Source organism: Octopus bimaculoides, chromosome 11 (assembly GCF_046866305.1).
Source record: "Octopus bimaculoides isolate indiv1 chromosome 11, ASM4686630v1, whole genome shotgun sequence".
NCBI classification, from domain to species: domain Eukaryota; kingdom Metazoa; phylum Mollusca; class Cephalopoda; order Octopoda; family Octopodidae; genus Octopus; species Octopus bimaculoides.
The window spans coordinates 25,703,547-25,717,294 of NC_142938.1; the positions used below are offsets into that span (position 1 = coordinate 25,703,547).

The window sequence follows — 13,748 nt, forward strand, 5'->3', positions numbered from 1 at the left end:
ATGATGATGATGATGATGATGATGATGATGATGATGATACTAATAATTATAATAATGATAGTTTTAAATTTTGCCACAAGGGCAGTAATTTTGGGGGGAGGGGATGAGTCGATTACATCGTTCCCCATTGTTCAACTGACTCTTATTTTATCGAACCCCAAAAAGATGAAAGGCAAAGTTGACCCCGGCGAAATTTGAATCAGAATCTAAAAACGGAAAGCAATGCCGCTAACGATTCTGCCAGCTCACCACGATAATAATAATAATAATAATAATAATAATAACAATCCTTTCTTCTATAGGCACGAAACATGAAATTTTGGAGGGAGGGATTAACCCGATCACATCGACCCCAGTGTTTCACTGATACTTAATTTCTCGACCCCGAAAGGATGAAAGTCAAAGTCGACCTCGGTAGAAATTTGAACTCAGAACATAGCGACCGGCGAAATACCGCTAGGCATTTCGCCCGGCATGCTAACGATTCTTCCAGCTCACCGCCTGAATAATGATAGTAATAATAATAATAATAATAATAATAATAATAATAATAATAATTATAATGATGATAATAATAATAATTATAATGATAATAATAATAATAATAATAATAATAATATTAATAATAATAATAATTATAATTATAATGATAATAATAATAATAATAATAATAATAATAATAATAATTATAATGATGATAATAATATTAATAATAATGATAATAATAATAATAATAATGATATTAATAATAATAATAATGATAATAATAATAGTAATAATAAGTTTCTTACATAAATCAGAATCCTGAAATCTTCAGACGGAATAAAAGTGGGAATCTGTGTAATCCATGCCTTTACGTTCCGTAATACTACTAGCAGCAGCAGCACCAGGCACAGCGAGAACAGCAGCAACATCAACAGCAGCTGCAGAAGCGATAACATTTGCGGCAGCAGCAGCAGCCGCTACCGTCTAGGTGACGTTGATGATGATGCATTATAAGTAGTATTATTAAGTAGAGCGAAATTGTTAAACAGGATAGGGCAGATAAAATACTCACGAACACACACGAACACACGCACACATTAACATACACAAACAAACAGAGATTACACGCATACATCAAATATAAACACAGCCGCATCCACATACACATACGTATGCACATGCACACACACATACATACGCGCGCGCGCACACAGACAACTCTCTCTCACACACATACAGACACAGACACACACACGCTGAGCGAACTTATCGACTCGTGCGCACGCAGCCACCCACGCTGGAGTTTTAGTTATATTCTTGGGATTGTTCACTTAAATACATATATACATAAGGTATATATATATATATATATATATATATATATATATATATATATTTATATATATATATATATTTATACGCACATATATATATATATATTTATATGTATAGATATACACACACACACGCACACAAACACCATCACACAGACACATCTGCGCACACGTATTTATTTATGTATGATGGTGATAATGAGGTGTTTGTGAGCTTTACTCGTATAAATATATATATATACATATATACGTGTGTATGTATGTATATATATATATATATATATATATATAGGCTTCCCAATGACATGGCTCCGGGTTCAGTCCCACTGCGTGGCATCTTGGGCAAGTGTCTTGTACTATCGCCTCGGGCCGACCAAAGCATTGTTAGTGTATTTGGTAGAGGGAAACTGAAAGAAGCCCGTCGTATACACACTCACACACACACACACACACACACGCACACACACACACACACACACACACACATATATATATATATATATATATATATTTATATACGTTTGCGTGTCTTTGTGTCTGTGTTTGTCCCCATTACCTCTTCCCAACCAGTGTTGGTGTGTTAACGTCCCCGTAGCATATGGGTTCGGGAAATGAGACAAATAGAATAAATACTAAGCTTTAGAAAATTATGTCCTGGTTTTGATTTGTTCGACTAAATCCCTTCAAGGCACTGCTCTAACATGACTGCAGTCAAATGACTAAAACAAATAAAAGAATAAAAGTATGTGCATGTACAAGGGGGTCCCAAAAAGTTCCTGGCTTTAAGGGTTTTGCAAAAAGACTGGTTGGAGGCCTAATGTTCCGAGTTCTTTTACAGGGCCTAGAAAAACTGAAGGTTCGCTGTAATAAGTGTGTGAATCTGGATGAAATATATTGAATAAAATCATAATTAACCGACCCCACTTTTCAACGCCCCGTCGTCTGTGTGTGTTTGTGTTTGTGTGTGTGTGTGTCTATATGAAAGTTTCCCTGCAACTTCTCTTGGCGCCGGTATGCAGAGGCACAGCTGTATAGGCGCAGGCATGGCTGTATTTACGTAGTTCAGACACCATGTGACTCAGAAGCTTACTTTTCACCGACTTCGAATCGCGTTCAGTTCCACGCACCAGCACACTGGGGCAAGCGCCTTCTACTTTTGCCTCGTGAGAGTAATTCCCTCGGAGTGAATATGTATATATAACATATTGTCACGTTAACAAAGGGGTGTAGGTTCGACTCCCGCGCGGATAGGAAAGCCTTCTTTTTTCTGTCGAGGGCTTATATGCCCCTTTATTAGACTATTTACAGGATTGTAAATCACGGCACCGTAATAAAAAAAAAACCATTCGCACCGAAATCATATAGCAAGTTTGTTTACATAAAAACAAATACGAACTAACATATAGTTCTTAAATTTCAAGAGAAGCACGAAGCTGATTCGCTGGTGTAAAGGTAACACGCTTGATCGTGATAACAAAGGAATGTGCGTTCAACTCCTACGCTTATAGGAAAGTCTTTGTTTTTTTCTCTGTCGAGGGCTTATATACCCCTTTCTTAGACTATTTTCCTTAGTCATTGCACGGTGATCGTCATAAGCTTTAAGCTTATATACAAATACCACTATTATTATTTACAGGATTTTAAATCACGGCGCCGTAATAAAAAAAAAAACATTCGCACCGAAAGCATATATATGTATATAAAACAAAACCCTGTTTTTTTTCTATTTGTATGAACTCTTAATCCATTTTGAACTATATATATATATATATATATATATATATATATATATATATATATATATATATATATATATGTTTATATATATGTTTATATAATTTATATTATCGTATGATTGAACGCCATGCATCCTCTTCCAAGTAAGTTTTATCTTAATAAATCTGATGCGCACTCTATACGATCTTTTTACTCTTTCGTTTTTCTTTCCTTTTCTCTCTCTTATTCTTTTACCTCCTCTTCTCCCACTATTCTATCCTATTACTCTCTCCCTCACGTGGCTCTCACGTGACCATCGGCCATCTTTCTTTCTTTCTCTCCGTTGTGGCTGGAACAAGGAAGACGTGTTCTTGTTTGTCTCCTGTCTATATATATATATATATATATATATATATATATATGCGCACGCGCGTATGTGTGAATATATATATCCCTGCATTGGATGATATCCAAATGCATTTAGCACATTCAGTGCAGGCTTCCACGCAACCATGATGGTGAAACGTACGTAGGAACTAATGATATACACTTGTGCATAATTTCTTTTATATTTGCTCTCTATCTCATAACTTGTAATACTACTGAGTATAGTATTTGCTTAACCATTGTACTGAAAAAAAACTGGATTACGATAATATACGCAGTACTCTAAATTGAAAAGTAGTAGCCGTACATCTATTTCTACGCAGAAGATACTGTACGGGCACGCACGAGTGTGAGTGTGCGCGCGCGATGTGCGTCTGTAAGTGTACGCAAACGGTGTTGGCTTGATTACCTCTCCATAAAAAAGCGGTTAGTCAAATGTCGAATTGTTCTACTAAATGATTCAACTATGCGACCCAGCATGGCCACAATCCGATGACTGACGATATAAAAGGTAAAAGATCCGCCAATGAGTGCGCTTGATTAACGACGAGAGCGTAAATTGTTTTGATTGGAGGGTAAGTTTTGTGTGTATGTGTGCATGTGTGAGAGAGATAGATAGCTAGGTAGCGAGGGAGCGAAAGAGAGAAAGAGAGTTAGAGAGAGAGGTGCTTGCCTCTATCTTCTGTAAATCATACCTACCTACCTTCATACATACATGCATACATACATACATACATACATACATGCATACATACATACATACATACATACATACATGCATACATACATACATACTTACATACATACGTATATGCATACATACGTGCATACATACAGGTATATATACATATATATATATATATATATATATATATATATATATATATATATATATATATATATATATATATACATATATATATATATATAGTTTTTATGGTTCTGGTTTTCTTTCTGTATTTTTCCCGCCCTATATTTAACCTTACTGAGAAAACGTATGATTGAAAACATTAATAGATTTGACCACAATTTCTTGTCGCTGTGACAGTCTGGCGGTAGAATGACATTTTAGAAACTCTTGGTTGGAATGTGTTGGAGGTCACGCGACATCGTTGTCATTTCAAAACAAAAATCCTTACATCAGTTCTTCACCCCTTTACATTGCAGCGATTTACATATGACCTATTTTGCATTGTAAAACAGGATACATAAGCACTTACAGGAGTCCTGATTTATTCAGTCACAATGTAATCTTTTCGATGGGTCTTCTCGTTTCGCAAGTCGGATCGATGATATTTTAGATATGATTGCACTTTTTCGGGTTCGTATGCAAGATCTCGATATGATATTTTCACGATATTTTTCTCTTTTATGGAATTGGTACTGGTGATATATATATATATATAGAATACCACCTTAGTATACACACGCACTGGTACTAGCACACACACAAACATATGTACATATGTTTGTGCGTGTGTGTGTATGCGTGTGTGTGTGCATGCGTGTGTATGTGTGTGTATATGTATAATCATATATACACATATACATATATTTATATATCTGCACATATCTAGACATGCATACAATCACTTACATTAATATATAACTTATTTACAAATGTACACACACACACTATATACATGTGTGTGTGTGTATATATAATATATATATATATATGTGTATATATATATATATATATATATATATATACACACATGTAAATCTATCTACTTATCTATATATATGTAGAGGAAGAGAGAGAGAGAGAGAGAGAGAGAGAGAGAGAGAGAGAGAGAGAGAGAGATATGAAAAGGCAGACAGCTATAAATCTATATTGTTTTTGGTTGCTTTCTTCTGTAAAGAAAGCGTTGGAGCACCTGTTTTAAGACTGACACATAACGTAAGCGCTAGACAGTTACAGAGCAGTGACAAACGACTGACTTTTCAGAGGAGGAAGAACTGGGAGTTAATTCGTTAGTGTCAGATCTGGGGGTAGGATGGAGGTGAAGCAATATCGGTGGCGATGGGAAAAGAAGAGACGAAGGAGTTAGCAGGGCTTATGGTAAGGTGAAAATGAACCAGTCAGCCTCTTCCAAAGAATGGGTGCCATTGTCGTATTGATAGAACAACATGGTTCCAGGTTCAGTCCCACGGCGTGGCATCTTAGGCAGGTGTCTTCTACTATAGTCTCGGTCTGGCAGACGTCTACTGAAAGATGCCCGTCGTACACACACACACACACACACACATATATATGTACATATCTATGTCTGTGTGTCTTTGTTGTTCATGCGTATTGATATTGCTTGCTTATGTGCTTTTGTGTAATGTCACCTTATAATTTTTACAACTAAACGAATAAAATGCAAAGCAATGGCGACCATTAGCTGCGTGCAATGAAACGGCTGTAAAGTTGAGACTGTAACACATAAAATTGTGTAACAATACAGGCAGAAGTATTCCATACACCTATGAATGCTTGTGTATCTTGCTTTATTGGTATTCATTGAAACGTTTTCTGCTATATAAATCACATGCTCTTTGAACTGTCAGTAAGAAGATAGATTGTAATATTTGGAATTCTCCGAACACTAACCTGGTACCTAGCTATTCTTGCACATGCATCCCATCCTCACATCCATCATACTTCTATGTACACACACACAGACACACACACACACGAACACGCACACACACATATCAATATATACATGCATACATACATACACACACACATATACATATATATATGTGTGTAGAGAGAAAGAGAGTGTGTGTGTTACAGGAATCATTAAAAAGACTGGTAAGGTACCATAACACTCAGTTCACAGTGAGGTAAAAATTAACCAAAATTTATCATGTGTTGGTAGTGAACTACAGGTATGCATATATACCAACTACCAAATACAAAAGACAAACCATAGATTCGACTAGGGATGATTCCAGGTGTGGCGTAGGTATATAAAAAACATAGATTCGGTTTAAAATTTACCAAATTTTCCTCTTGTTAGAACGAGCAATTCTGCAGGTTTCGTCAAGGGGTGGGATATAGATATATATGCCACAGAAAGCTGGAACCGCCATTATGAGTCTACATGATTCAGGAAGGAACATTACCCGTGTATAGATATGTATATATGTATGTGTGTGTGTGTGTGTACATACCTACAGAGAGGGACACAGAGAGAGAGAGAGAGAGAGAGAGAGAGAGAGAGAGAAAGAGAGGAGAGAGAGAGAGAGAGAGAGAGAGAGAGAGGAGAGAGGGAGAGAGAGAGAGAGAGAGAGAGAGAGAGAGAGAGAGAGTGAGAGAGAGAGAAACTAATAAATATATGCAATGTAAGTTAGTAACTTGAATATACGACCACGTCTTATTAGCAAACATATAGGTAACCTCAACATCACAACACCGTAGTGAAACTATGATTTTCGCAAGTCACAACATGGCTGTGTAACAAAGATCCACAAGACTGGTTTCATAATTATTCTACTGTTTTGCGCGGCCAATTATTATAAGTAAAGTCTAGAGTCTAGAATCATTAGTTCCGAAACTTTTTGAGGTTGTCGCCTCTTTGGCACCCACATCCCTAGTGCCTACCACCTCCCGCTCAAAATCTCCACCACAAACACAGACCACTTTCTGCAACAAATTCAAAACAACTGTATTTCATAAATAAGACTTAACCTAATTAAGCCATCGTTATTATAGTTTTTACATCAATCGCCCCATTTTGGCCGCCACATTATCGTCCCACTTTTCTTCAACGACCCACTAAATCTTTCCATCACCCCAGTAGGGAAGTACCGCCCAGTTTCGGAATCGCTGATCTAGATCAACAGTTCCGAAAAGTTGGAAGGTCATTACAGAGCCCATATGCACATACGGGTGTTTTCACTAAATCTGTGGCATCCCCTCTTGGATTGGACGCCAGTCACAAGATTACTCAGTTTTGCCAGGAGAGAGACAGAAGCAACATGAAATGAAGTGCATTTTTTTGCTCAACAACACAATGCATCGCCCGGTCAAAGATGCGCAACTGCATCGCCCTAAATACTAAGCCAGGTACTTCTACAGACAAACAGATAGAACAACACATTAGTCTGTATTTAATTGTTATGTGTGTGTGCGTGCGTGTGTGTGTATATGCATGTATGTAGGTATACAAAATAGCCATCTGTATATGAAACCTAACACATATTTACTAATGAAAGACATGATGGCGGATTTTGCTTAGACTGTACTGTTTCAAATTTCAACACTGAATATGTGAATGTATGTGCATGTGTGTATACGCGTGCGTGTATATATATATATATATATATATATATATATATATATATATATATATATATAACTAGCAGAAATACCCGGCTTTGCCCGTGTTAAAGAGAATAATGAAATCTAAAAACGCCGTCTAGACTACGCAACCCTCAACTGTTAGTAGCTACGATACCATATTTCTACATTAATAACTCTCCAATCCATACCAGCATGGAACATAGACATTAAGTGAATGCCAGTCTTTCATCTAGGAGGGCCTTGAAATCAATGTTACCAACTGGGGACTATGTGTGTCGCAGTGATAATAAAAAGACCCAAAGGAGGTCTGCAACGAAATAATTTTACTCAGCACTTTGCAAGTGAATCAGTGGAGGCAAAGATGCGTCTCATTTACTTGACAATTTATGCACCACATTGCAGAAATCTGTACCGTTGAATTACAAATAATGTTCATCTGTTATGTTCGGGTTAAAATTTCATCAACATCAAAAATATATGAATTTTGATGGGAGTTATGACCGTTATACATAGAATATAATTTCCAAATTTCATAAAGATTCGTTCAGTACTTTTGACGTAGTTTTGGATAAGAAAACAAATGACTAATGTGTGTGTTTGTGTGCATGTGTTTGTGTGTGATGGGTGTATATATGTATAGATATATGTATGCATGTATATATATATATATATATATATATATATATATATATATATATATATATATATATATATATGTATATATATATGTGTGTGTTGTGTGTACATATTACATGTACATCTATATATATATACATCTACACATATGTATACATATACATGTATGCATATAGATCTATATCTATATATATATATTCTATGCATATACGTGTACATATACATGTATATGTATACATATACATCTCTTTCTCTCTCTTTCTCTCTTTCTCTCTCTCTCTGAAAGTATCTGTCATTACAGTATCGAAATGTGATTGTTTCAGTTAGTAGAATAGTTTCATTTTTAAAGTGAAAGTATTTGATAGGAGTGTCTTTGTTTCACTTTTGACACGTAATACTTAAATAGTGGAGGAGATATTATGTTGCCGTGGGCTCGAACTCTGCAAGAAGTTAAAAAAATTTTTTTGACTAAAACACAACTGGAACCCTAAGTAAGGCATGTGTAAAATTTGAATGAAATTGGTTGCGTAGTTCTCGAGTTTTAGGGATTCACACAGACAGACAGACAGACAGACAGACAGACACACATTCTCATTTTTATATATATAGATAATATTAGGGACAAAATCCAAAATTACAGGTAAAAACTCAATTAAAATCAATTTATAAAAAATTAAAATTAAATTGAGCTTTATAGATAAAATATATATAAAATATATAATTTTAGGGAAAATAACCAAGTTGTGCTTTTAATTATTAATTTTTCTATATGTGATAGTGGATTTTCATCGATGAGTTCTTGAAACTTGGTTATTTTCCCTAAAATTATATATATATATATATATATATATATATAGATATACATATATATATTATATATATATATATATATATATATATATATACATACATAGATACACACATAGATACACACACACACACACACACACATCTATCTATATATACATGTATTCGTACGTGCATACACATGGGCATATAGACTCATGGATATAAATATATATTGAAATGATAATTGAGAGTCGATGAATGTTCCATAACAGGCAAAGATTGTTATCAAATGTAACGCATTCCAGTATGGTTTCTTTACATGTAGGTTTAACCCCAGTTAGATTAAAGTGTTAGGTTACACGTTGAATAGGGATGGTAGAGTTGATGACTAGATTAATAAAGCTGATGGTGAGGAAAATGTTCAAAGTAATAATGAGGATGATGGTGATGATAATGGTCGTAATGACAATGGTGATGATGATGATGATGATTATGATGATGATGATGATGATGATGATGATGATGATGATGATGATGACGGCAACAGTTATGCTGATGATGATGTGATACAGATGGTAATGGTCCTGCAGCTCTTGCTGCCGTTGCTACCGTTGCTGCTGCTGCTGCTGTTGCTGTTGCTGCTGCTGCAGGAGCTGCTGGTGATAGTGATGATGATGATCATGGAGATGATGATGATGATCATGGAGATGATGATGGTAATGATGATGATGATGATGATGATGATGATGATGATGATGATGGTGGCGGTGGTGATGTTGATGATGATGATGATGATGATGATGATGATGATAGTGATGATGATGATGATGATGATGATGATGATGATGATGATGATGGTGGTGATGTTGATGATGATAAGGAGGGGATGTTACACAAGCTGCTGCTGATTATGATGATTTGATGCTGATAGTAATAAGGATGACGAGGACGAAGCCGACGACATGATGCTGATGATGAAGATGATAACCATGATGATGATTACGACAACTACAGCGACAACGATGGGAAATAGGAGGAGGGAAAGGATGAGGATGATGGTACTACTACTGCTACTGATGATGATAATAATGATGATGATGATGATGATGACGACGATGAGGATGTTGATGATGATGATGACGATGGACTTGTGATCTTGATGGTAGTGATGATGACGATAACCAATGATAACGATGATGTTGATGATAATGAGGAGGAGGAAGAGCAGGTCATCGAATACGACAACGGCAAGGATGATGATGATGATGATGATGATGATGATGATGATGATGATGATGGTGGTGGTAGTGATGATGATGATGATGATGATGATGATGATGATGATGATGGTGGTGGTGGCGGTGATGAAGACGGTGACCACGACGACGACGGCGACAGCTTCAGCGAGCTTGATAACGGTGATGATGATAAGTCATAATGACGTTAATTCTGATGCTGATGCTGATGTTGGTATTGATGGTGATAATGATGGTGATGATGGTGATGATGGTGATGATGGTATGGCAGGTTTTATCATTTAGATGTAAACCATTCATGCAAATTCCATCTGTATCCTTTCAAACGCACACGCATACTCGCATTCTTAGGCTCACACACCTTACACACCACGCGCAATTACTCACGCATGTGTGTATGTATGTATGTATGTATATGTATGTATGTATGTATGTACGTACGTACGTACGTATGTATGTATGTATGTATGTATGCATGCATGTATGTATGTATGAATGTATGTATGTAGCTTCATCCTACACATGTGAAGCTGTCGAATACAGGGGGAAATGCGGTCTGTGTAGAAATTAATGTGGTAAGAGAGATTCCAAACTTTTGAGATTTTCTTAACCCAAAGATTTCCAACAGCCAACGTAGTTTCGACGGGTGTACGCATCAGATAAATCCACTTCACTGAACAAGGGTGGCTGCACTAAACCAAGAGAGAAGGGTAATGCATGCTGGTTGGGTGCCACATACGCACCTAACTTCAAAAGCATACATAATGACATAGTCCGAAAATATACGTACACTAGACACCGATAAACACACGTTTTATACACGCATCACTTGCAATATATAAATATAGACATAGTGTATGCATGCATGTATGTATGTATGTATGTATATACATATAAATATATATATATATATATATATATATATATATATATATATATATATATATATATATATACATATATATATATATATATATATATATATATATATATATGTATATATATGTATATATATGTATATATATGTATATATATATATATATATATATATATATATATATATATATATATATATATATATATATATAGATAGATAGATAGATAGATAGATAGATAGATAAGTATGTGTATGTGTATATATCGAGAGAGAAAAGGGTTTTAGTAGACTACCAAGGCGAAGACGGAAAGAAACCCGACCTTCTTTAAGTCCAACACTCCCGATTGAGACAGAAATGCACTGCGTTAATATGCAACATGTTTGGAGCATTAATTCTGGTGGAGCCCACCCCTCTCCAACGTGCAAGCAGAGAAGATGTATCGAGTCGAGTACGTGGTTGGAATTTCCGTTACGGATCCCGATATGGTAAAGGGTGAGCTTGATCTTGATGGGTTTTCAATTCAAGCTACAGGAAGCTGGAAACCATAAGCCAAGGGATTATAACACGCTTAAATCGTATGTATCCTAGTGTTGTCTGATATGTACTTAATTTCACACACACACACACACACACACACACACACACACACACACACACACACACACACACACACACACACACACACACACATTAATATTTTGCAGAAGCAACCGAATGACTCAAAAGCGTTGGCGCTTATCGAAACGCATGTAACTCTCGACCGTTGAGTCGATCCTTCAGTCACTCTGTTGCTTCTGCTAAATATAAATATACATATGGCAGTGCCCCAGCATGGCCACAGCTCGTGAGCTTAAACTAGTCTAATTCATATACATATACACATATTTTTAGTCCTATTCTTCCTGTTTGTAAGACCGTGCTTGTATATATATTTAGATAGATAAGCGAATCTATATATATATATATATATACATACATATATATATATATATATATATATATATATATATATATATATATATATATATATATATATATATATATAAATCGCAGTATATTCCGCTCGAACGGAACAGCCATGTTGAAGTGGCTACAAACATTTCTATGTATATATATGCACACACATACACACATGTACATTATGTACGCACTTGTAGTGATTGTTATTCTTTCACATTTTGTTTTATGTTCCTCGCAGTTTGTTTGGAACAGTGAAGTTCCAAAATCCTACAAGACATCTAAGTCTTCGACTTCAAAATTGGAATGGTGAAATAGTTTGTTTGGGAATATTTTCTTGCGACTCTGTATTACTGGCAGAGGAAAGAGAAAAGCTGTTTCATTCGTGTTAATATTACCTTCGGAATTTCAAAGTTTGACCGTTAACCGATTTTTCTCAACAGCCGAGAAGCATTTTTTTTCCTGTGTGAGTAATGCATGTTATCTGTCTATTTATTTTATCAGCGTTTTTATTACTGTTTCTGTCGTCAAGGAATTTGGGAACGTTGCTGTTTCAAACAAATTCTAAGGAACTCAGAAAAATAAATGAAGGAAAATCTTAAAGACATATATAAACACAGAGTGAAAATTCCTTTTTAATACAACACAACCAGCTTGTGTATGCGAAATCCAATTACTAATGGCTTCTACGTTGAAGCTGACTTACGAAATAAGTCGCAAGTTCGGTTTTCAGAAGCAAGATATGCCCCAGCGCTAGACAGAGATTTCTCTTTGTGTTTATCTGCTCTGAGTTTTACAAGTTATTTAACTGTTTTATCTTATCCACTAAATGTTTCTGCCCTACACAGCCCTACATACACTAAGCCACAGTTAAACACTAAGTATTGTAAAACCTTTGGTTTAATATTCCAGAAGAGCCTAGGGCGGTGAGCTGGCAGAATTGTTAGCATACCGGGAAAGATGCTTAGTGGTATTTCGTCTCTCTGTACGTTCTGAGTTCTAATTTCGCCGAGGTCGACTTTGTCTTTCATCCTTTCAGGGTCGATTAAGTAAATACAAGTTGAGTACGAGAGTCGATGTAATTGACATACTCCCCCACCCCTGAATTACTGGTGATGTGCCAACATTTCAAACCAATGGTTCAGCAAAGCCAAGAGTGAATACTGGCTTACAGTTCTTTGAAGTACATCCTAACGAGAGTTGGAAAATGCACGAACAGGTTAAATTCAAAATTTTCAATTTGCAACGTTTACAAATCACACAGTCACATTATATTGATAACTTGTCGCAAGATATTGTTGATAACAATAGTTCAGAAAATGCATTTAACTCATTCTAGAACGATGGGTAAATACGTGCAGTTGATAACATTTTATTCAAATTTCTGAAATTCGTAAATCTTCAAAAGCCAAACAAAGTGAATGCATCGGTTAAATGATGAGAAAGAGAAGTAGTCAATAATACATACATACATGCGTACATACATACATACATATAATACAATAATAAC

General features: G+C 35.6%; 1 protein-coding gene across 8 annotated transcripts in view; it reads right to left on the reverse strand.

The window, feature by feature from the left end:
• Positions 1–13,748, reverse strand: part of LOC106869641 (gonadotropin-releasing hormone II receptor) — a 568,181-nt gene that overhangs the window by 526,619 nt on the left and 27,814 nt on the right. For 3 of the 8 annotated variants that reach the window (XM_014915457.3, XM_014915456.3, XM_052971645.2), the window contains exon 1: positions 792–1,235. The exons of the other annotated variants lie outside the window; for them this stretch is intronic. The gene's annotated coding sequence lies outside the window, so the exon portion shown is untranslated. Of the gene's footprint in view, positions 1–791; positions 1,236–13,748 lie in introns of those variants that run through there. 8 annotated transcript variants of the gene reach the window in all.